At 43.4% G+C, this 23254-nt stretch overlaps 1 long non-coding RNA gene across 2 annotated transcripts in view; it reads left to right on the top strand.

Moving 5' to 3' along the window:
- Positions 1 to 787: 787 nt before the first annotated feature.
- Positions 788 to 23254, top strand: part of LOC132207712 (uncharacterized) — a 199927-nt gene continuing 177460 nt past the window's right edge. For both annotated transcript variants that reach the window (XR_009443728.1, XR_009443727.1), the window contains exon 1: positions 788 to 1369. This is a non-coding gene — a long non-coding RNA (uncharacterized LOC132207712). The remainder of the gene's footprint in view (positions 1370 to 23254) is intronic.

Raw genomic sequence — 23254 nt, 5'->3', positions numbered from 1 at the left:
AAGAACCATGGCATCGCCGCTGTGTACTTAGTGCAGCCACCAGGCTCTCGGGGGAGGACAGCAAGGAGAATTTTGTGTTGTCCTTTTTATTTGCAATAATCCGGGGTGGGGAAGGGGAGAGAGAGCTGAGATAATGGGAACTGCAGATGCTGGAGAATTCCAAGATAATAAAATGTGAGGCTGGATGAGCACAGCAGGCCAAGCAGCATCTCAGGAGCACAAAAGCTAACGTTTCGGGCCGAGACCCTTCATCAGAGAGGGGGATGGGGAGAGGGAACTGGAATAAATAGGGAGAGAGTGGGAGGCGGACCGAAGATGGAGAGTAAAGAAGATAGGTGGAGAGAGTATAGATTGGGAGGTAGGGAGGGGAGAGGTCAGTCCAGGGAAGACGGACAGGTCAAGGAGGTGGGATGAGGTTAGTCGGTAGATGGGGGTGCGGCTTGGGGTGGGAGGAAGGGATGGGTGAGAGGAAGAACCGGTGAGGGAGGCAGAGACAGGTTGGACTGGTTTTGGGATGCCGTGGGTCGGGGGGAAGAGCTGGGCTGGTTGTGTGGTGCAGTGGGGGGAGGGGACGAACTGGGCTGGTTGAGGGATGCGAAATCTCCCCTTCCCCAACTGCATCCCTCAACCAGCCCAGTTCGTCCCCTCCCCCCACTGCACCACACAACCAGCCCAGCTCTTCCCCCCCACCCCACTGCATCCCAAAACCAGTCCAACCTGTCTCTGCCTCCCTAACCGGTTCTTCCTCTCACCCATCCCTTCCTCCCACCCCAAGCCGCACCCCCATCTACCGACTAACCTCATCCCACCTCCTTGACCTGTCCGTCTCCCCTGGACTGACCTATCCCCTCCCCACCTATACTCTCTCCACCTATCTTCTTTACTCTCCATCTTCGTTCCGCCTCCCCATCCCTGTTTATTCCAGTTCCCTCTCCCCACCCCCCTCTCTGATGAAGGGTCTTGGCCCGCAACGTCAGCTTTTGTGCTCCTCAGATGCTGCTTGGCCTGCTGTGCTCATCCAGCCTCACATTTTATTATGTTGGGAGAGAGAGCTGTTTTGGTTTGTGATACAAGAGACGAGGCTGTCTCTGCCTTTCACCCATCGGTAGTTCTCCTCCTGTCCCTGCCTCTATGCACACACACTGCCAGGCATAGTCTTCCTCCCTCTGTGTGTGTGTGTGTCTCTCTCTCTCGCTTCAGCTCCTAAAACGTAAGATGCATCGGATATAAAAACACGCACATAAACACACACACACACACATACATCAACAAGCCATGGGGAAAGATCAGGAATTACTGCAAGCTGTCAAAACCGAAGATGTAGCTGCAGTGCAGAAGCTGTTGCAAAGGCCGAAACAACGCAAAGCGAGTGAGTACCCTTTACACACCGTTCCATTGGCTGATGTGAATGTGCCTGCGTTTTTTTGTGTGTGTGTGTGTGTTTTGCAAATGTCCTGTTATTGTGGAGTAGGAGGGGAGGGAGTTTGGTCTGTTGTTCAATATGGGCTCTCCTATCTTGACCGATGCTGTTAGCGACTCTTGACACAGTGCAATCGGTGGGAATGTAGCAGTAGCCTGAATAGTGCGTTCTCTCTCCCTCAGACAGCTCCCCTGCATCCCTGAGCTTCACAAGCCGGCGCTTTCTGCTCCTAACAGCGCAGATTGAACGTTGAGGATTGATAAGGTCAATACTGGGAATCCTAGATTCCCTCTCAACCGGGCAAGAGATTGCAGATGGTTTGTAGCGAATCCACGGTTGAGATACAACGCACAGAATCAGTTAGTAGAAGGAGAAAGGTGGTTCTGGAGGTTTGCACTGTTCTGTTTCGGCAAAAAAAGTGCCCGACCAGAGAATATCAGGCCAGTGACTAAGATGGTTAAACAGCTAATTCTAGTGGAAAGCTGTCAAGAAGGTAATAGCTCAGAGTCTCGCTTCTGAGGAAGTGCAAACTGGAGATCTTGTTTGACCCACTCTGTGCAGGTTTTTGTTGCTGTGTTGCAAAGAGAGCCTAGAGACGTGAGGGGGGACTTGGATGTGACAAATGCAGTGACTCCACACCCGGGCAGTGGTTTGGCAACATGATTCGGACCCCGTTAGCTTGCAGCCCTCTGACGCTGTTCCCTTACTGCCGGATGCTCACTGGCTCGCACGCCCCAAACAACCGGGGCTATTTTAAATTTAACCCCTTGATTGATGGGCTGACAAGTGCCTGTTGATGACAAAGCAATAGATGCTGCAGATCTGGTAATTAGAAGCAGTTTTGCTGGGAGACGCTTTAATTGATAGATTTCAATTCTAAAATTAACCAGGATTAAACGGGGGAGACCTCGAGCTGGCTGATCTATGATGTAGTAATAACAGTATTTTCGGAAAGATTGTCTGAGACGCAGGAGTGATGTCTCTCCCAGCTATCCTGGCCGCAAGGAGGAGGAAAAGGCAACCCTTTCCGAACAAGGCACAGTGAGGATTTCTGAAACATTTATGTATCGCTTAACTGGAAACTTGATAATGTACGCCACAATGTGGGAGGGGGAATCTTATTCAGTTCTATATTTGCTTGAAGCTTCACTCCAGATATTTTGTTAAAAATAAAAGAATAATGGGATTTGAAGGGTACGCTGTGAGTAAATCGTGGGAAAATGTTAATTTATTTTGATGTGACTTGCTCCTACATGAGTAAAACATATTGTGATTAAGGATGATGGAATAAACTAAAAGCATTATTTGCCAGGATGAGATTCTGTCATAGTCTGGAGATGCGCTGCTCTGCTATCCAGTTATGAAGAGCTGCTGTAGTTGTGTTCTACAAGACTCCAATTGTTGGATGCAGTGGAAGTCTTTCAGGAGAAGACACCATGTCCCTTTAAAAATAGTTTCTTACTGATTTATCATGTCACACACAATACTTTGATTTGTAATTTTCTGGCTTATTCTCTGGTGTTGAGAACCTTTGTGGGTTGACTCTCCCTTTGACCTCATGATCCCTGTTGAGTTTAGATTTTGAATGCGTGGCCTGTGCATTTGTTGGATTTCTCTCTATTGGTTCTCTAAGTTCACTGACTGAATGCAACACTGTATCAATGTTTACCAATAATGATCATATCTGTGATGATGATGCTATTTTCCTTGGGACAGATAATGAAAATCTCCATGCTTCACAAAGTCTGTCTTCGTGTCTATTGGTGCTCCATAATTGGTGACCATGCCTTCAGCTGACAATGCCTTAAGCTCTGGAATTTCTTCCATAAACCTCACCACTCCTTTACCACCCCCCCCCCCCGCAACCGACCATGTTCTCTTTTACATTATTGGTTATAAAATACCAGAGCGGTTACCTGTGTTGATATCGCCAGTGTCACGTTTGATTAGATAATTCCTCCTATGAAATATTGTGAGACATTTTACTTTTACCAATGCAAGATGCATACATGCTGTTGTTATTAGACAATAAGTCGAGGTGGGAGGGTGCGGTATCATTGGGATTTAAATGGCTGGAGAGGCCTAACGCCAAATACCCAGCAGGTAGCTGTGTTGGGGCTGGGTTTGAGGGTTGGGTGGCAGATGGTGACTGTCTCTTCTAAATTAGCCCATGCTCCCATTAGGGGATCATATGTAATGCCTTGCTTATCACCAGTCTTCAAAATTCTGACAACACCCCAACTCCCGAACATATCCTCACTAGGGCCTACCAATTCTTCTCACTTGGTGAGCTGAATCTGGAACAATTGTCCAAGTCCCAAGTGCAATACCAGTAATGTAATACCAGTACCAGTGCTGGAATGCTGCCAATCTCTTACTGGCCTGAATCTCTCTGAGGCAGGACATCTTCATGTGGAAGCGGAGCAATCAACCCATCAGATGGTTGCAGAGCTTGGCAGACTTCCCCACCTCTGTGCTTTTAGTCAAAGAGGTGGGGAACCCAGAGTCTTGTGTAATTCAGCCCTGAGGCAGTTGACCCTGACTTGCCTTCTGAAGTAGTATAGCAAATAGTTCATAAAAATGGGCAATAAAATGGTGACTTTGCCAGCATAATCCACATAATTAGAACTTTTCTTTATTAAATTGGGAACTCTGTGTGGTGTGTGCAATGCTAATGGAAGTACAGATCCTGGCTAAGCCCAGTGTTCTGTCTCCACCTCCCATGATAATACAAGGTACTGACTGATTGGTTTCTTGGCTGAGACTGTGGCCACTTACTTTGCAGCCAAAAACACGAAGCAGTGTTTTTAGGAGAGGATGGGACAAAATATTTAGAAGAGTGTCGAGAGGGTCCATAAAGTTTTGCAACTGAAGACATAAAAGCTGCTAGAGTTTAAAAATAACGTGGATCTGTATTTGAACTAACATTACTGTAGAGGGCCAAGAGCTGGAAAACAGGATTCAACTTGATAGTTTTAATTTGGCTGGCAAAGATGCGCTGGGCCAAATGCTCTCCTTCCATTGCTGCAAATTTCCACGATACTCCAAAATCATGTCAAAGATTTCTGAAGAAGGGTCTTGGCTTGAAACATCAGCCTTCCTGCTCCTCTGATGTTGCTTGGCCTGCTGTGTACATCCAGCTCTACACCTTGTTATCTCTATTGTAGAGCATCTATGTGCCCCACTGTTATTTTACTATCATGCCAGATGTGTAGTACGTGATTTCTCTGCAAGTTGGTCTGACAAATTAAAATCATGAGACATTTTTATTCTCTTAATGATAAAATTCAAAATTCCAACTGCACCTATGTCAACTCCTGTGCTGTGACATGTCTTTACAGATTGAAAGGTGCATTTTATTTCAGTTGGGATGATTCTTGGATTTCTGCCAGACTTCAGCAGTTTGAGGTTTGCTGTGACAGTTCCATGCCTTTTGACCTTCAACACAATCACAGTGAAAATGACGTGGAAATTACAATATGGATACTGTGTGTGTGTGTACCTTGTGATATTTGATATAATCATTTGATATAATCAGTGGCGTTACTTTGGAGAGGTTTTGGTCTCCCCTTTGAATATTGAAGTAGAATGTAAAGCTCTTCCAGAAGTTTCGCTAATGACATAGAGCATCAGTCTGATGAAAACCTACCTCTTCCCCTTGCTACTATCTACTTGTTATTGCAGTATCAGTTTCTGAGACATGCCTTAGAATCCATTAAAGACGTGAATAAAGGCAAACAGTTGCCACTCACTCTAACCAACGTTTTTGTATAAAGATTTTACCCTCTACATGGACATGAGTCTTAATCCCATGTGCCCACTCTGTTCCAGTGAATGCTTTATTCATCCTTACTTTGACCACTTGCTTAACCTATTCCTAAATATTGACTTGGCTGCCTGTTCAGTCATTAATTCTGGTTGCACATTTTGAACTCTATGTGTTTGATGCAGCAGTTGGAAACAAGGGCTTGTGCTGCTTTAGTTATACCATCAATAGAGACTTTAAATAGTCATGAAAGAAAGGAAGAACTGGCACTGAATAAATTACCTGGGGTTTTTTTGTATTCATTCTTAGAATGGAGCTGCTGCTGGCTGGCCAGTATTTATTGCCCACTCATAGCTGCCCTTGACAAGGTGTTGGTGAGCTGCCTTCTTGAACCATGGCTTGGAGGGCAACTTGCAGGTGGTGGTATTCCCATAAATTTGCTGCCCTTATCCTTCTAGATGGTAGTATTTATGAAAGTGTTGGTTTCTAAAGAGCCTTGGTGAATTTATGCAGGGGATTTTGTCGATGATGTGCACAGCTGCTACTTCCCATCACTGGTGGAGGGAATGAATTTTTCTCGCTGTTGCTTTGTTAACTGTAGCAGCTTGCTGTGCCTAAATTGACTGCTGCATTTCCTGACATTGCAATAGTGACTACACTTCCAAAATATGCATACTGCTGAGAAAAGGCATATTTTGCTACAGTTTTTCAACTTGCACTTAACAGGACAATTCACATCAAATACAATGTAAAAGGATCAACTATTACAGTAAATAAGAAGTGAGTCCTGGTGTTTTCCCTGTGGAAACACCTCAGAGTCCACTGTAATTGCTTTATTCATCTTTACTTCAACCATTTGCTGTACCTGTTCCTAAATATTGATGTGGTTCCACTTCCAAATGAATCAGCACTCTCTTTGTGTACAGCTTTTCCCGTCACTTCTTGCAAATTGCCCCAATAAGTGCAAGATGAAAAGGATAATCAAAATGTATTTTTTTCAAGTTCTGTATTACCAACTGATGACTGCCAAAATACTTCATTGGCTGTAAAGTGCTTTGGAATGTCCTGAGGTCATGAAAGGGAAGAAAGAGAAGGCTTTCTTTCTTAACATTGTGCATTTCACAGCTTTAGGATATCCCAAACAACTTCTGGCCAAGAGAATAGTTGAGAATTGGAGTCACTGTCGTAATGTGGAAACACGGCAGTCCATTTGTGCACAGTGAGATCTCACAAACGGCAACATCACAGTGACCAGAAAACCCCTTCAGTAATATCAGTTCAGAGCTTAGTATTGACCAAAACACCAGGATAACTCTGCTTGACAACAGAGGCATTATATTACCTGAGAGGGAATACGAGTATTTATGAAATAAATAACAACTAGACACCTGAAGCCACAATTTCCAAGGGTAGAGTGTTGGTTCGAATGGTATCATCCAAAGGTCAGCACCTCCAACAATGGAGCACTGGGTATGTTAGCCTAGATTTTCTTCTCAGGTCTATAGATCCTGACTTGAACAATGACATTCTGTCTTAACGGTTGGAGTGAAACCCACTGAGCTGCAGCTAATATAGAACATAGAACATAGAACATAGAACAGTACAGCACAGAACAGGCCCTTCAGCCCACAATGTTGTGCCGACCATTGATCCTCATGTATGCACCCTCAAATTTCTGTGACCATATACATGTCCAGCAGTCTCTTAAATGACCCCAATGACCTTGCTTCCACAACTGCTGCTGGCAACGCATTCCATGCTCTCACAACTCTCTGCGTAAAGAACCTGCCTCTGACATCCCCTCTATACTTTCCACCAACCAGCTTAAAACTATGACCCCTCGTGCTAGCCATTTCTGCCCTGGGAAATAGTCTCTGGCTATCAACTCTATCTATGCCTCTCATTATCTTGTATACCTCAATTAGGTCCCCTCTCCTCCTCCTTTTCTCCAATGAAAAGAGACCGAGCTCAGTCAACCTCTCTTCATAAGATAAGCCCTCCAGTCCAGACAGCATCCTGGTAAACCTCCTCTGAACCCTCTCCAAAGCATCCACATCTTTCCTATAATAGGGCGCCCAGAACTGGACGCAGTATTCCAAGTGCGGTCTAACCAAAGTTTTATAGAGCTGCAACAAGATCTCACGACTCTTAAACTCAATCCCCCTGTTAATGAAAGCCAAAACACCATATGCTTTCTTAACAACCCTGTCCACTTGGGTGGCCATTTTAAGGGATCTATGTATCTGCACACCAAGATCCCTCTGTTCCTCCACGCTGCCAAGAATCCTATCCTTAATCCTGTACTCAGCTTTCAAATTCGACCTTCCAAAATGCATCACCTCGCATTTATCCAGGTTGAACTCCATCTGCCACCTCTCAGCCCATGTCTGCATCCTGTCAATGTCCCGCTGCAGCCTACAACAGCCCTCTACACTGTCAACGACACCTCCGACCTTTGTGTTGTCTGCAAACTTGCTGACCCATCCTTCAATCCCCTCGTCCAAGTCATTAATAAAAATTACAAACAGTAGAGGCCCAAGGACAGAGCCCTGTGGAACCCCACTCACCACTGACTTCCAGGCAGAATATTTTCCTTCGAATACCACTCGCTGTCTTCTGTTGGCCAGCCAATTCTGTATCCAAGCTGCTAAGTTCCCCTGTATCCCATTCCTCCTGACCTTCTGAATGAGCCTACCATGGGGAACCTTATCAAATGCCTTACTGAAATCCATATACACCACATCCACAGCTCGACCCTCATCAACTTTTCTCGTCACATCCTCAAAAAACTCGATAAGGTTTGTAAGGCATGACCTACCCCTCACAAAGCCGTGTTGACTGTATTTGATCAAGCCATGCTCTTCCAGATGGTCATAAATCTTATCCCTCAGAATCCTTTCTAACACCTTGCAGACGACAGACGTGAGACTTACTGGTCTATAATTGCCGGGGATTTCCCTATTTCCTTTCTTGAAGAGAGGAATTACATTTGCCTCTCTCCAGTCCTCAGGTACGACTCCAGTGGAGAGCGAGGATGCAAAGATCTTCGCAAGTGGCGAAGCAATTGCATTTCTCGCTTCCCAAAGCAGCCGAGGACAAATCTGGTCCGGGCCTGGCGACTTGTCAATCTTAATGTTTGACAAAATTTTCAGCACATCAGCTTCCTCTATCTCTATCCATTCCAGCATGCACACCTGCTCTTCAAAGGTTTCATATCCAATGATTGATCTGTATAGTGAGTGAAAGGAAAATGGTGTAAACACCACACTGTGCAGCCTGCTCTCATTCACTCACTCGGAGCAAATTTTCAGAAACTTGCCAGTAGATAGTGAGTGCACCTTCTTATTAAGCTGCTGCTTGTAGCCGCTCCTGCCAGGAGACCTGCTGTCATGGTGTGCCAATTCTGTCTGTCTTATGCCACCCTCATACATCGGTTGTGGTTTGTTGGCAGCCATTCTGTGACACCACTCTGTGACCTGTTCCTGGGAAGATAGGGTTCTCCTGTGAGGAAAGGTTGGATCTGTACCAGTTGGAACTTAGAAGAATGAGAATTGATCCTATGGCAATATATAAAATCCTGAGGGGACTTGATACATTGTGTACAGGGAAAATGTTTCCTCTCGTGAGGGAATCTCAAAAAAGGGGGTACAATTTAAGAACAGGAGGTCTTCTTTCTATGATGGAGACGAGGAGGATTTCCATCAGAGGGGTATGGGTCTGTGGAATTCTCTTCCCCAAAAAGTATTGGCGGCTGTACCATTGACTTTATTCTAGGTTGAGTTAGATGGTTTTTTGATAGATGTGGGAGACGAGGGCTTGGGGAAAAGGGACAGAGGGGCTTGAGTCCACAAGCAGATCAGCCACTGGATGGTGGAGCAGAGTTAAAGGGCTGAATGGCTTTCTGTTGCTCTCAAATGACATGTTCCTATATTCCGTTCTAACATCCATCATCCAACTGCACATAGGTTGACCCCTCTTCCTGCTGCTGTCCAGAATCTCTTAGCTTGTAAGCTCAGATCAAATAGCCAAAATTGTGACTCTTTTTTTCTGGGTGTCACTTATTAAACTTGGAGAGAGGAAAAAGGAGTATATGAGTACCTTTTGTTCTTCTCATTTTAGATTCAATCTTTTTATAATATTTCTGAGAACTGCTTGAGAAACAGAGTCATAGAATCATACAGCATGGAAACAGACTCTTCAGTCAAACCAGCCCGTGCCAAACATATTTTTGAGCTAAACTAGTCCCACCTGCCTGCTCCTGGTCCATAACTCTCCAAATCTTTCCTGTTCATGTACGATTCTAAGTGTCTTTTAAGTGTTATAGCATCTAACTCAGGAAATGAATAGTTTTTTTGTGGGTGCATGTGGAATGTACTGTATCATGGTGAGGGAAAGTAAAAGGTGTATTCAGATTGAGGAAATGAATGCTGGCCTGAACAGAATTAGTTGCTTTGTATGGCCTTATTGATTTTGCTTGCCTCTCGTACCTTGTCGTAAAACTGCTTATAACTTCAAGGAAGGCGAATAGCAATTGCTGTGGGTTTTGCAGAACACATTGTAAGTACATACAGATTTATTTTTTAAAAAAGCTATTAAACCAAAGAAATGGAATTGCACAATAAATCAGAAAGTAACGTGGCAGCCTAGCTGCTTGTTGAAGCACTTAGACTTTGTATAGATGGCTTTGTGCTTTGCCATCCACTTTCCACAATGGTTAAAATCATAAAATTGTACAGCACAGAATGAGTCCATTCAATCCATTATGCCTGGGTTGACTGGCGGAAAGAGATTTCTGATCTGCCCCACTTGCCAGTCTTTTCTCTGCACCACTGCAAATATTTCCCATTTTAAACTACTTCATTCCTCCTGCCTCAGAGCATCTTGCTTTCATTGTGCTGCTTGGGTTGGCCTAGAAACACTATTGGCAAAGTGGGTGGCAAGAGAGGTGATTCATTCTGAATGCCTCTTTTTAAAATATTATTTATTTATTGAATGTGGGCATCACTGATACGGGGCCAGCATTAATTGCTCATGAGCAGATGCTCCTGAGCTGCCTTCCAAAACCACAGTATTCCCAAAGCGATGATAAGGAGGGAGCTGCAGAATTCTCAATCAGTAAAGATGATGGAATGGCAACATTTTCATGTCAGGATTGTGTGTACATCCGAAGATTGGAGGGAAACTGAGAAGTGATGCCCCCATGTGCCTGCTGTCCTTGCCCTGCTGGTTGGTAGATGTTGTGGGTTCTGGAGAAACCTTTGAAGAAATGTTGTTGCATTACTGCACTGTATCTTGTAGATTCCAGTTGGAGCATCCACTTTAAGGCATCTACTTGCATCCTCATTCGAGATTCTCTATTCTGAGTGTAGGGAGCCACTTACTATGCTAGTATTGTATGGTGCTGACTGTTTACAAGCTGCCAATCAAGATGAAGTCATGGAGAAAAGAAATAGCTGTGATGTGAAGGTACATGACAGATTCCATTGTTACTGTATTGGCTTAGTAGAAATATCACCATTGAGTCAAAAGGTTGTGGATTCAAGTCACACAGCTGGAGAGTATCAGAGAGGGTAAGTGAAGAAGGGTGTTCCTCATGACTGGAGATTGCAGAACCAAAGGTCACAGACTAAGGATGCACAGTAGAACGAAGATGAGGAGAAATGTCTTCGCCAAGAGAATGGTGAGCCAGTGGAATTTTCTATCATTGAATATTTTTAAGACAGAGTTAGATATTGTTCTTCGAGCTAAAGAGATCAAAGAATATGGGGAGAAAGCAGGAACAGGAATGAGCAGGCATGCTCATATTTTATGGTGGAGCAGGCTCAAGAACTGAATGGCCTACTCCCAGTCCAATTTTCTCTGTTTCTATGTTAAATTGGGAAAGGGGAATGGATAATCCGGTAGTTAATTAATTATTGCTTTAAGCATAAAATTAAACTGAACATTTATAACTCACTGACCGAGTTCCAAACACACATAAATAGGATTCAGACTTGATTGATATTCCCCAATAAGGACAAACCAAAGTGCTTTGAAACAGACAAAGTGTAGTCACTGCTGTAACATAGAGAATGTATTTACATAAGTTCCTACAAACAGTAAATTTACTTGCATGAGCTCCCACAAACTGTAATGTGATAATGACCTGATAATCACTTTTAGCAATGTTGATTCCAGTGAGATCTCACCTATTTTTCCTCTAAAGAATACCATGTGATTTTTTTTACTTCCACCTGGGAGAGCAAACAAAGGTACAGATTTATCACCAATGCAGCACAGCAGGACAAGAAATGAGAATTGTTACGATTCCAGCTGCTTCAGCAAGTGGAATAGTCAAACCCCAGAATAAAACCTGCCTCGCTAGATCTTTTTCCCCTTTGTCAAACCTTGTGGTCTTTCACTGAAACATAAGCACATCAGACTACAGATTAGATTTTACCAATAAAACAGAAGTTTATTACATTGAAGAAATAAAATAAACCAAAATATCAAATATAGCAGTTTCAAAAATTTCAGAACACATTGCAAAAGAAAGTTACCCATGAGAACTTTCCCCTTGACTACTCTCAAACTTAAAGCTTAGCCTTCCTCAGTATTTTCATAGTCTGCAGAATTCTAACAAAATACTTTAACTGTTCTAAACAAGAGATCAAGTTACAGAGACGGAGACTGCATTGTTTTAAATGACAAAGGAAATGCTTTTGTAAAGCGCAAAAAGTGTAGCAATGAGATAAGTACAGGAATAAAAGGTGGATCCAGAAAAGGTGTGAATGCTTTCAACAGTTCCATTACCAGCAGCTTTCCAATACAGCCGAAGGCAACATGTTGCTTTATTCTGAAACCTCAGCCAAGATTGCTTCTCAGTGAATCAGTCATGAAACTCTCTGAGGAATACTACAATATGATCAGTGTTACTGCTGTGGAATGCCTACTGAATGTTTAATGTTTAACCACACATCCATAAGGCAGCCCCACAGTCAGTGCACCATCCCTTTACTACCATACTACATGGGCTTGATATAGCTTTCACCTCAGTGGGCAAGAACTTAAATCCAAAAACCTTACAACTCAAGAAATAAATAGTGTTAAAAACCAAAAGAACTGTGGATGCTGTAAATAAGAGACAAAAAACAGAAGTTGCTGAAAAAGCTCAGCCGGTCTGGGCAGCATTTGTGAAGAGAAATCAAAGTTAAGGCTTCAGGTCCGGTCACCTTTCCTCTGAAATAAATAGTATTAGTCACTGATGTATAGCTGACAGTAAAATTCGGCCTTTTTCTCTCCATAAATTCTGCCAGGCCTGTTGAGTTTCTCCAGCGCTTGCTGTTATTTCAGATTTCCAGCATTCTCAGTATTACGCTTTCAATGTAGGCGTCAGCTGGCATACCCTTGGAGGTGTTTGTGTCCTGTTTAGACCTCCCCAATATGAAAACATGTATATGGACATGTGGTTATCTTAGGAAATGATGTTGAAGCATCCCCTAGGCAGGGATGTAAGATGTAGCAATTTCCCCAGATCTTTAACTCCTGCAGCGAGGCGCCAAGAAGCTTTGCCTAGATTTCGGAATGGGCTACAACACGGAAAATCTCCTATACTGTCTGTAATGAATATAGTATCCATTGTTAATCAATTCTGGAGAGGGATTCAGGAGATGAGATTTTTATGAGTAAGGCCTGTGCTCAATTGAAGTGCAAAATACTGAGTTTAAATTCCTTTCCTTGTACATTATTTTCATGTAACTGCAAAATGAATTTGAGATTTCCCATGTATACGAATGATAAACATGCAGCTCTGAAGATGTTGAAGAAATTCACTTTATTAAATAGTGCTCCCAATCAATATTTGCGAGTGAAAATGGATTCTAAAGTGAAATTTCATATCCTACTAAAACAGTGCTGTGTCCAAGGGCACAATTAACTTGTATTCAATGCTTGTCTTTGGGCAAATAATGTGCACAACAGAATCATTGGTTGTTTCCCTTCCGGATCAGAAGCACCTCTGTTAGTCCTCTTTCTCTTCTGCAATGTCGAAAACTATACAGTCTGCTCCCAACAAAGTTTTTTCGTTTATTCTTCTTTTGCTGGTGCTATGATTCCAGCTGCTGTTGTTACAAGCCAGGCCACATCCTAGAATGAAATCTGACTTGATTATCAATTTTTCTTCAATTTAGTGTGGCAGCCTTTCACTGAAACATAAGCACACAAAGCTGCACATTTGGTTTTAACAATAAAACAGTTCATTGCACTAAAGAAAGTAAAATACAATAAAGCAAACCAAACTAACTATCTAACACAGTTTGAAAGGTTGCAAAACACAACAAAACAGCATCCCATGTACTCCCTAAAACAGTCACTTTACAGTTACTTAACAATCTGGAGCGGTTTTCTTTCTCTATCAAATCTGCATGTTAGATTTAACTGCTTCTGCTCAGTTTCTGTCCCTCAAATTGTGGGGTCTTCCTCCTTCACCATTCACACAACTGAGAGTTTAGACTTCCTCAGTGTTTTACTAATCCACACGGTTCTCTCCAGACATTCCAGCTCTGGAAGTTTCACTAACTACACCCTTTCACAAAAATAGCTTATTTCCTTAGCCACTCTGAACAGTCTCCATTTCTAGGATAGATTATACTTGGTTCTGACCCCAGTTGAGTTGAGAGTATGACTTGGAGGGGAACTTGTAGCTGATAGAGTTGCAAACCATGTGCTGCTCATTGCTACCCCCCCCTCCCCCGTATCTGGAAACATACGCTGTGCCTCTAAGCTGATCAGTATTGTATCATTTATTGTGTATCCTATTGACTAGTTTGCCCTCCCCAAATGCCTTACTGCACATTCCGGCAGATTAAATTCTATTTGTCCCTTTCTGTTAACCGATCAGCCCATTGTTACTATATTCCAAGTCTGCAGCTTTCTTCCTCTTTATCAACCATGCACTCATTTTTAGTCTATCATCTGCAAATTTTTAATGGTGCCCCCTGCACTTAAGTTTGCTTCTTTGCTATCTACCATGAAAGGGAAAGGACCCAATACTGAACCCTGTGGAATCCCAATAGAAATGACCTTTCAACTACAACTACAGTGAGCATTACCCTTTGTCTGCAGTCACTGAGTTTATTTTGTTCCATTTGCTACTTTCCCTCAGATTCCATCACCACCTTCTGTTTTGACCAATTCATCATGTGGGAACTAGTCCAAAGCCACCTTGAAACCTACGTAAGCTGCATCAAATGCTCTACTCTCCTTGACCCTCTTTAACACCAATTCAAATTGGTGCGGCATAGTGACTCTGTGGTTAGAACTGCTGACTCACAGCACCAGGGATCAGGGTTTGATTCCAGCCTCAGGAGACTGTCTGTGCGGAGTTTGCACACTCTCACCATGCCTGTGTGGGCTTCCTCCAGGTGCTCTGGTTTCCTTCCACAGTCCAAAGATGTGGAGGGTAGGTGGATTGGCCATGCTAAATTGCCTATGCGAAATTACCCATAGTGTGCAGGGACGTGTAGATTAGGTGGATTAGCCATTGGAGATGAAGGGTTACAGGGATAGGATAGGGGATGTATTGGATGGGACGCTGTTTGGAGGGTTGGTGTTGACTTGATGGGATGAATCGCCTGCTTGCACCCTGTAGGGATTCTATGAATCCTGCAATTCAAATATAGAATCAAGTTCATCAGACACAAATGAAATCAGAAAATCCCAGAACTGCTCAGAAGGTCTGGCAGCGTCTGTGGACAGAGAAACAGAATTAATGTTTCATTAACCTGTCATCAGAAGTCCAAAGATAGGTCCATTGTGCTGAATATTTCCAGCGTGTTTTGGTCTTACTTTAGATTGCCAGCATTTGCAGTATTTTGCTGTTGTACTACCCAGACGTGATCACCCGTGAACAAATCCACACTGAGTGTATTTAATTACAAATCGGTAGTTATTAGGACAAGTGACATAAAGTATTGCCAAAAAGGCAGCTTTAAGGAGGAAAGAGTGAAAATGGAGGGGCATGGGAAGGGAATTCCAGAGATTCGGGCCTAGGCAGCTAAAAGTTGGAGGAGGGGCGATGGTCTCGTGATATTATCGCTGGACTGTTAATCCAGAAACCCAAGTAATGTTTTGGGGACCTGGGTTCGAAACCCACCACGGCAGATGGTAGAATTTGAATACAATAAATATTTGGAATTAACAATCTAATGATGGCCGTGAATCCATTGTCGATTGTTGGAAAAACCTGTCTAGGTTCACTGATGTCCTTTAGGAAAGAAAACTGCATTCCTTACCGAGATAATAAAATGTGAGGCTGGATGTCATCCAGCCTCACATTTTATTATCTTGGAATCTCCAGCATCTGCAGTTCCCATTATCTCTGCATTCCTTACCTGGTCTGCCCTACATGTGACTCCAGACCCACAGCAATGTGGTTGACTCTTAACTGCCCTCTGGGCAATAAGGGATGGGCAATAAATGCTGCCTGACCAGTGACGCCCTCATCTTGTGAATGAATAAAGAAAAATGCAACAATGTAAAATTAGACAGAGATAGAAGTTACAGAGACAGAGACTGCATTGTTTTAAATGACAAAGGAAATGCTTTTGTAAAGCGCACAAAGTGTAGCAATGAGATAAGTACAGGAATAAAAGATGGATCCAGAAAAGGTGTGAATGCTTTCAACAGTTCCATTACCAGCAGCTTTCCAATACAGCCGAAGGCAACATGTCGCTTTATTCTGAATAATATCCACTGAGAAACCTCAGCCAAGATTGCTTCTCAGTGAACCAGTCATGAAACTCTCTGAGGAATACTACAATATGATCAGTGTTACTGCTGTGGAATGCCTACTGAATGTTTAATGGATATTTTAGTCTCCTGATCAATGGATGTAACAGGGATGCTCTTGAACTCTCCTTGTTCATTCCTCAGTGGAAAATGTTGGGGAAAGAGCACAAGTTTTATACTCTATCAAATCTTCACACCTCGTAATTCTATTATTGGAGCTTCATTCTTGAGACCAGATAGAAGAATGTTTTATTAATATAGATGCTACATAGCCTCTAATAAATCTAACAGGAAACTCAGGAGAAGCAACTTTGCCCAGAAAGTGGTTAAAATTTGAACCAGGAAGAGTGGCTGAAATGATAGCACAGATACTTTTTAAGAGGAAGCTAGAGGAGCACATGAGGTAAAGGGGATGGTAGGGTTAAAAAGGGGTAGAAAGAGTCTTGTGTGAAACATAGATAACATCATGAGCCTGTTTCTGTACTGCAAGCTCTGTTTGTTAAGCATTGACTTCAGAATTAAGCACAGTCTCTCCAGAAAAGGCGATTGTTTAGAACAGTTAAAGGAATAAGTTGTCTCAGAGTAAGGGTTATTATTTGTGAATCTTTCAGACCCCGAGTATTTTGTTAGAATTCTGCAGACTATGAAAAAACTGAGGAAGGCTAAGCTTTAAGTTTGTGAGTCGTCAAGGGGAAAGTTCTCATGGGTAACTTTCTTTTGCAATGTGTTCTGAAATTTTTGAAACTGCTTTATTTGATATTTTGGTTTATTTTATTTCTTCAATGTAATAAACTTCTGTTTTATTGTTAAAATCTAATCTGTAGTCTGATGTGCTTATGTTTCAGTGAAAGACCACAAGGTTTGACAAAGGGGAAAAAGATCTAGCGAGGCAGGTTTTATTCTGGGGTTTGACTATTCCACTTGCTGAAGCAGCTGGAATCGTAACAATTCTCATTTCTTGTCCTGCTGTGCTGCATTGGTGATAAATCTGTACGTTTCCTGGCTGTAACCGTACCAGGAAGTTCAAGAGTTCAGTGAAATGATGCTTCATTATTAGCATCAACTTCCTCAGGAATACACCACACAGAAAACATTTCCCGAATTCGTAGAATGTCTTCGTGGACAAAGTTGGATCAATGGTTGTTTTAAATTTGTTCTCCACTATGGAAAGTGGAGTGTTTCTCATTCGAACTGTGTATTGTGAAATAGTGGTTAGCTGCTGCTAGTTGTAAGTTATTATTTCATTAACATGAGAGTTCAATATTCCAGCCATTGGACCTTGCATTGTTTTCACTATTATTGTGGTTAACTCATGTGTTTCTGTTTAAAGTGGCATTTGATGAATGCTTGTGGACATTGTTCACAGGGAGTAAGCAATTTAAACTCCTTTAAACACTCTACATAGTCACTATTAACCAAGATAATTCGTTGTATGGGTAAACCTAATGAGAAAATATATGTACTAATTTATATTTGTGTATATAATATTTATACATATAATATTTTATATATTACATATATATAATATTTATATGAATATATTTGTGTGGTTGCATTACCCGAAACACTACTCGGGTAGTGTCTCCCACCCATCCTCCTCCTCGAACCAAAAAAAAAGTTTCTGTGCGACAGAAGGTAACTAGTTTATTTTTTATTCTTTATTTTTAAACAGTCTCTTTGGGAATTTAGAATAATGGGAACGGAGGTCAGGGCAGTTGAATGCTCCTCCTGCAGAATGTGGGAGCTAAGGGTCACCACTAGTGTCCCTGCTGACTACATCTGTGGGAAGTGCACCCAACTCCAGCTCCTTGAAAACCGCGTTAGGGAACTGGAGCTGGAGCTGGATGAACTTCGGATCATTTGGGAGGCAGAGGGGGTTATTGGGAGGAGTTCCAGGGAGGCAGTCACTCCTCAGGTACAAGAAAAAGGCAGATGGGTTACATTCAGGGGCCGGTAGGGGAACCGGCAGGCAGAGCAGGGATCCCCTATGGCCATTCCCCTCAACAATAAGTATACCGTTTTAGATACTGTTGGGGGGGACGACTTACCAGGGGAAAGCAGCAGGGCACAGGTCTCTGGCACAGAGTCTGTCCTTGCTGCTCAGAAGGGAAGGAGGAAGAGAAACAGAGCAGTAGTCATTGGGGACTCCATAGTTAGGGGGACAGATCGGAGGTTCTGTGGGTACAAGTGAGATTCATGGTTGGTGTGTTGCCTCCCAGGTGCCAGGGTGCGTGATGTCTCTGATCATGTTTCTGGGATCCTTAAGGGGGAGGGGGAGCAGCCCCAAGTCGTGGTCCACATAGGCACCTACGACATAGGTAGGAAGAGTGATGGGGATTTAAGGCAGAAATTCATGGAGCTAGGATGGAAGCTTAGAGCTAGGATGAACAGAGTTGTTGTCTCTGGTTTGTTGCCCGTGCCACGTGCTAGGGAGAGAGAGGAGTTGAACATGTGGCTACAGGGATGGTGCAGGAAAGAGGGTTTTGGATTCTTGAATAATTGGGGGTCTTTCTCGGGTGGGTGGGACCTCTACAAGCAAGATGGTCTTCACCTGAACCAGAGGGGTACCGATATCCTGGGGGGGAAATTCACTAAGGCTATACAGGTGGGTTTAAGCTAATTCAGCAGGGGGATGTGAACCAAAATTGTAGTTCAAGCATAGAAAAGGTTGAGAGTAGGGAGGTCCAAAATAAAGTTTCAGGGACGCAAGACGGCACCGGCAAGCAAGCAGTTGGTTTGAAGTGTGTCTGCTTCAATGCCAGGAGCGTCCGGAATATGGTGGGTGAACTTGCAGCATGGGTTAGTACCTGGGACTTCGATGTTGTGGCCATTTCAGAGACATGGATAGAGCAGGGACAGGAATGGTTGTTGCAGGTTCCGGGATTTAGATGTTTCAGTAAGAGCAGAAAAGACGGTAAAAGAGGGGGAGGTGTGGCATTGTTGGTCAAGGACAGTATTACAGTTGCAGAAAGGATGTTTGGAGACTCGTCAACTGAGGTAGTATGGGCTGAGGTTAGAAACAGGAAAGGAGAGGTCACCCTGTTGGGAGTTTTCTATAGGTCTCCGAATAGTCCCAGATATGTAGAGGAAAGGATAGCAAAGATGATTCTCGATAGGAGTGAGAGAGACAGGGTAGTTGTCATGGGGGACTTCAACTTTCCAAATATTGACTGGGAACACTATAGCTTGAGTTCTATAGATGGGTCAGTTTTTGTCCAGTGTGTGCAGGAGGGCTTCCTGACACAGTATGTAGACAGGCCAACAAGGGGCGATGCCACATTAGATTTGGTACTGGGTAATGAGCCCGGCCAGCTGTTAGATTTGGAAGTAGGTGAGCACTTTGGTGATGGCGATCACAATTCTGTTATGTTTACTTTAGTGATGGAAAGGGATAGGTGTATGCCACTGGGCAAGAGTTCCAGCTAGGGGAAAGGCAATTACGATGAGATTAGGCAAGATTTAGGGAGCATAGGATGGGGAAGGAAACCGCAGGGGATGGGCACATTAGAAATGTGGAGCTTATTCAAAGAAAAGTTCCTGTGTGTCCTCGATAAGTATGTACCTGTCAGGCAGGGAGGAAGCTATAGAGCGTGGGAGCTGTGTTTTACGAAGGAAGTGAAATCTCTGGTCAAGAGGAAGAAGAAGGCTTATGTTAGGATGAGTGATAATGGGAACTGCAGATGGTGGAGAATCCAAGATAACAAAGTGTGAAGCTGGATGAACACAGCAGGCCAAGCAGCATCTCAGGAGCATAAAAGCTGATGTTTCAGGCGTAAAATGAAGGGTCTAGATGAAGGGTCTAGGCCTGAAACGTCAGCTTTTGTGCTCCTGAGATGCTACTTGGCCTGTTGTGTTCATCCAGCTTCACACTTTATGTTAGGATGAGATGTGAAGGCTCAGTTAGGGTGCTTGAGGGTGACAAGGTAGCCAGGAAAGATCTAAAGAGAGAGCTCAGAAGAGCCAGGAGGAGACAAGAGAAGTTGCTGGCGGATAGGATCAGGGTAAACCCTAAGGCTTTCTATAGGTACTTAAGGAATAAAAGAATGACGAGAGTAAGATTAGGGCCAATCAAGGATAGTCGTGGGAAGTTGTGTCTGGAATCAGAGCAGATAGGGGAAGCACTAAATGAATATTTTTTGACAGTATTCGCTCTAGAAAACGACAATGTTGTCGAGGAGAATACTGAGATACAGGCTACTAGACTAGGTGGGATTGAGGTTCACAAGGAAGAGGTATGAGAAATCCTACAGAGTGTGAAGATAGATAAGACCCCTGGGCCGGATGGAATTTATCCTAGGATCCTCTGGGAAGCCAGGGAGGAGATTGCCGAGCCTTTGGCATTGATCTTTAATTGTCATTGTCTACAGGAATAGTGCCAGATGATTGGAGGATAGCAATTGTGGTTCCCCTGTTCAAGAAGGGGAGTAGAGACAACCCTGGTAATTATCGGCCAGTGAGCCTTACCTCAGTTGTTGGTAAAGTGTTGGAAAAGGTTCTAAGGGACAGGATTTATAATCATCTAGAAAAGAATAATTTGATCAGAGATAGTCAGCACGGTTTTGTGAAGGGAAGGTCGTGCCTCACAAACCTTATTGAGTTCTTTGAGAAGGTGACCAAACAGGTAGATGAGAGTAAACCGGTTAGTGTGGAGTCTATGGATTTCAGCAAGGCGTTCGATAAGGGTCCCCAAAACAGACTATTGTACAAAATGCAGAGGAATGGAATTGTGGGAGATATAGCAGTTTGGATCGGAAATTAGCTTGCTGAAAGAAGACAGAGGGTGGTGGTTGATGGGAAATGTTCATCCTAGAGTCCAGTAACTAGTGGTGTACCGCAAGGGTCGGTGTTGGGTCCACTGTTGTTTGTCATTTTTATAAATGACTTGGATGAGGGCGTAGAAGGATGGGTTAGTAAATTTGCAGACGACACTAAGGTCGGTGGAGTTGTGGATCGTGAAGAAGGATGTTGTAGGTTACAGAGAGACATAGATAAGCTGCAGAGCTGGGCTGAGAGGTGGCAAATGGAGTTTAACGTGGACAAGTGTAAGGTGATGCACTTGGGTAGGAGAAACCGGAATGCAAAGTACTGGGCTAAGATTCTTAGTAGTGTAGATGAGCAGAGAGATCTCGGTGTCCATGTACACAGATCCTTGAAAGTTGCCACCCAGGTTGACAGGGGTGTTAAGAAGGCACACAGTGTTGAAGCTTTCATTAACAGAGGGATCGAGTTCCGGAACCAAGAGGTTATGCTGCAGCTGTACAAAACTCTGGTGCGGCCGCACTTGGAGTATTGTGTGCAGTTCTGGTCACCACATTAGAAGAAGGATGTGGAAGCTTAGGAAAGGGTGCAGAGGAGATTTACTAGGATGTTGCCTCGTATGGAGGGAAGGTCTTACGAGGAAAGGCTGAGGGACTTGAGGCTGTTTTCGTCAGAGAGAAGAAGGTTGAGAGGGGACTTAATTGAAACATATAAAATAATCAGAGGGTTAGACAGGGTGGATAGGGAGAGCCTTTTTCCAAGGATGGTGACAGCGAGCACGGGGGGCATAGCTTTAAGTTGAGCGGTGAAAGATATAGGACAGATGTCAGAGGTAGTTTCTTTACTCAGAGAGTAGTAAGGGAATGGAATGCTTTGCCCGCAACGGTAGTAGATTCGCCAACTTTAGGTACATTTAAGTCATCATTGGACAAGCATATGGACGTACATGGAATAGTGTAGTTTAGATGGGCTTGAGATCGGTATGACAGGTCAGCACAGCATCGAAGGCCGAACTGCCTGTGCTGTAATGTTCTATGTTCTATGTTCATTCATATGATAAACTGAACCAAAAATGGTGAACAGATTGTGGATCTACTTCCCCTTGTGGATAGTTTTATCAAAGATATGCACAATGTAATTTTTTTGAATCATGACATTTTCACTGAAATTCTTGAAATTCTGGCCCGTTCTGCTGGGACAGATGGACAGTGACCACACCTTGGTATTTAATTAATTCCCATTTCATTGCAAAGAATCCAGAGGCAAAGAAGTAGTTCCTCACTTTTATTTCGTGAGTGCTGCTCAATCCATTCAGGAATCACTATGTTTAGTTCCAAAAGAGTCAGTGTTGATTAAGCTTCCCCTATTATGATAATGTCATGTCATAAGGACCTGGGCCGTGAGAATGGGTCTGGATCTCAAAGGAGATGTTTCTACCTTCTAAGACTTGCTCATAATGTTTGAAACAATGTTTATCATTCCAATGCAACTTTTACTTGGTTACTGTCGTGTAATAACCTGTATCTAGTTTAAGACAAGAGCTCCTCGAGTCCCATTTTCACATTGAGGATATCCTTCCATTCTAAGGTCATAGGTGGGATGTTTGCTGATGATTACACACTGTTGAGCAGCATTTGTAATGCTCCAGATACTGAAATGCCCATTTGCAGCAAGACCTGGACAAGGTCCACTCTCGGTAAGTAAATGGCAAGTAGTGTGGGCGCCACACAAGTGTCAGGAATGACCATCTCCAATAAGTGAAAATCTAACCATTACCCCTGAAAAATCAATGATATTACCGTCACTGAATCCCTCACGATCAACATCCCGAGTGATATCATTAACTAGAAATTGGACGTGGACCAGCTATGTAAATATTGTGACTATAAAAACAGATCAGAGGCTGGGAATTCTGCAGTGAGTAACTCACCTCATGCCCTCTGCCAGTGCCTGACCACCATCTGTGAGGCTCAGTTCAGGAGTGCGATAGAATACTATCTGCTTGCCTGGGTGGATACAGCTCCCCAGCAACACACATGAAGCTTTACACCATCCAGGACAAAGCAGCCTGCTTGATGGCATCAGAATCACCACCTTCAACATGAACTCCATTTACCATTGACACAAAGATGGAGCAGTGTGTACCATCTACAGGATGCACTGCGTAAATTCACTAAGGTTGCTCCAGCACACACCTTCTACACCTATGACCCCTACTATCTAGAAGGATAAGGACAGTAGACACAAGGGAACATCTGCACATGCAAGTCCCCGTCTAAGCCACTCACCATCTTGACTTGGAAATATACTGCTCTTCCTTCAGTCTCACTGGGTCAAATTCCTAGAACTCCCTTCCTAGCAGCATTGTCGGATTCGTCTACGCAAGAACTGCAGTGGTTCCGGATGGCAGTTCACCATCACCTTCTACAAGGTATTTAGGGATGGGCAATAAATGCTGGTCAAGTCAGCAGCGAGCACATGCCATGAATAAAAGAAAATTGTAACGATAACACCATTCAGCCTGAGATTAGACACATCACACA

This window comes from Stegostoma tigrinum, unplaced genomic scaffold (assembly GCF_030684315.1).
Source record: "Stegostoma tigrinum isolate sSteTig4 unplaced genomic scaffold, sSteTig4.hap1 scaffold_128, whole genome shotgun sequence".
In the NCBI taxonomy this organism is placed as follows: domain Eukaryota; kingdom Metazoa; phylum Chordata; class Chondrichthyes; order Orectolobiformes; family Stegostomatidae; genus Stegostoma; species Stegostoma tigrinum.
This window is presented reverse-complemented; position numbering and strand designations above follow the sequence as displayed.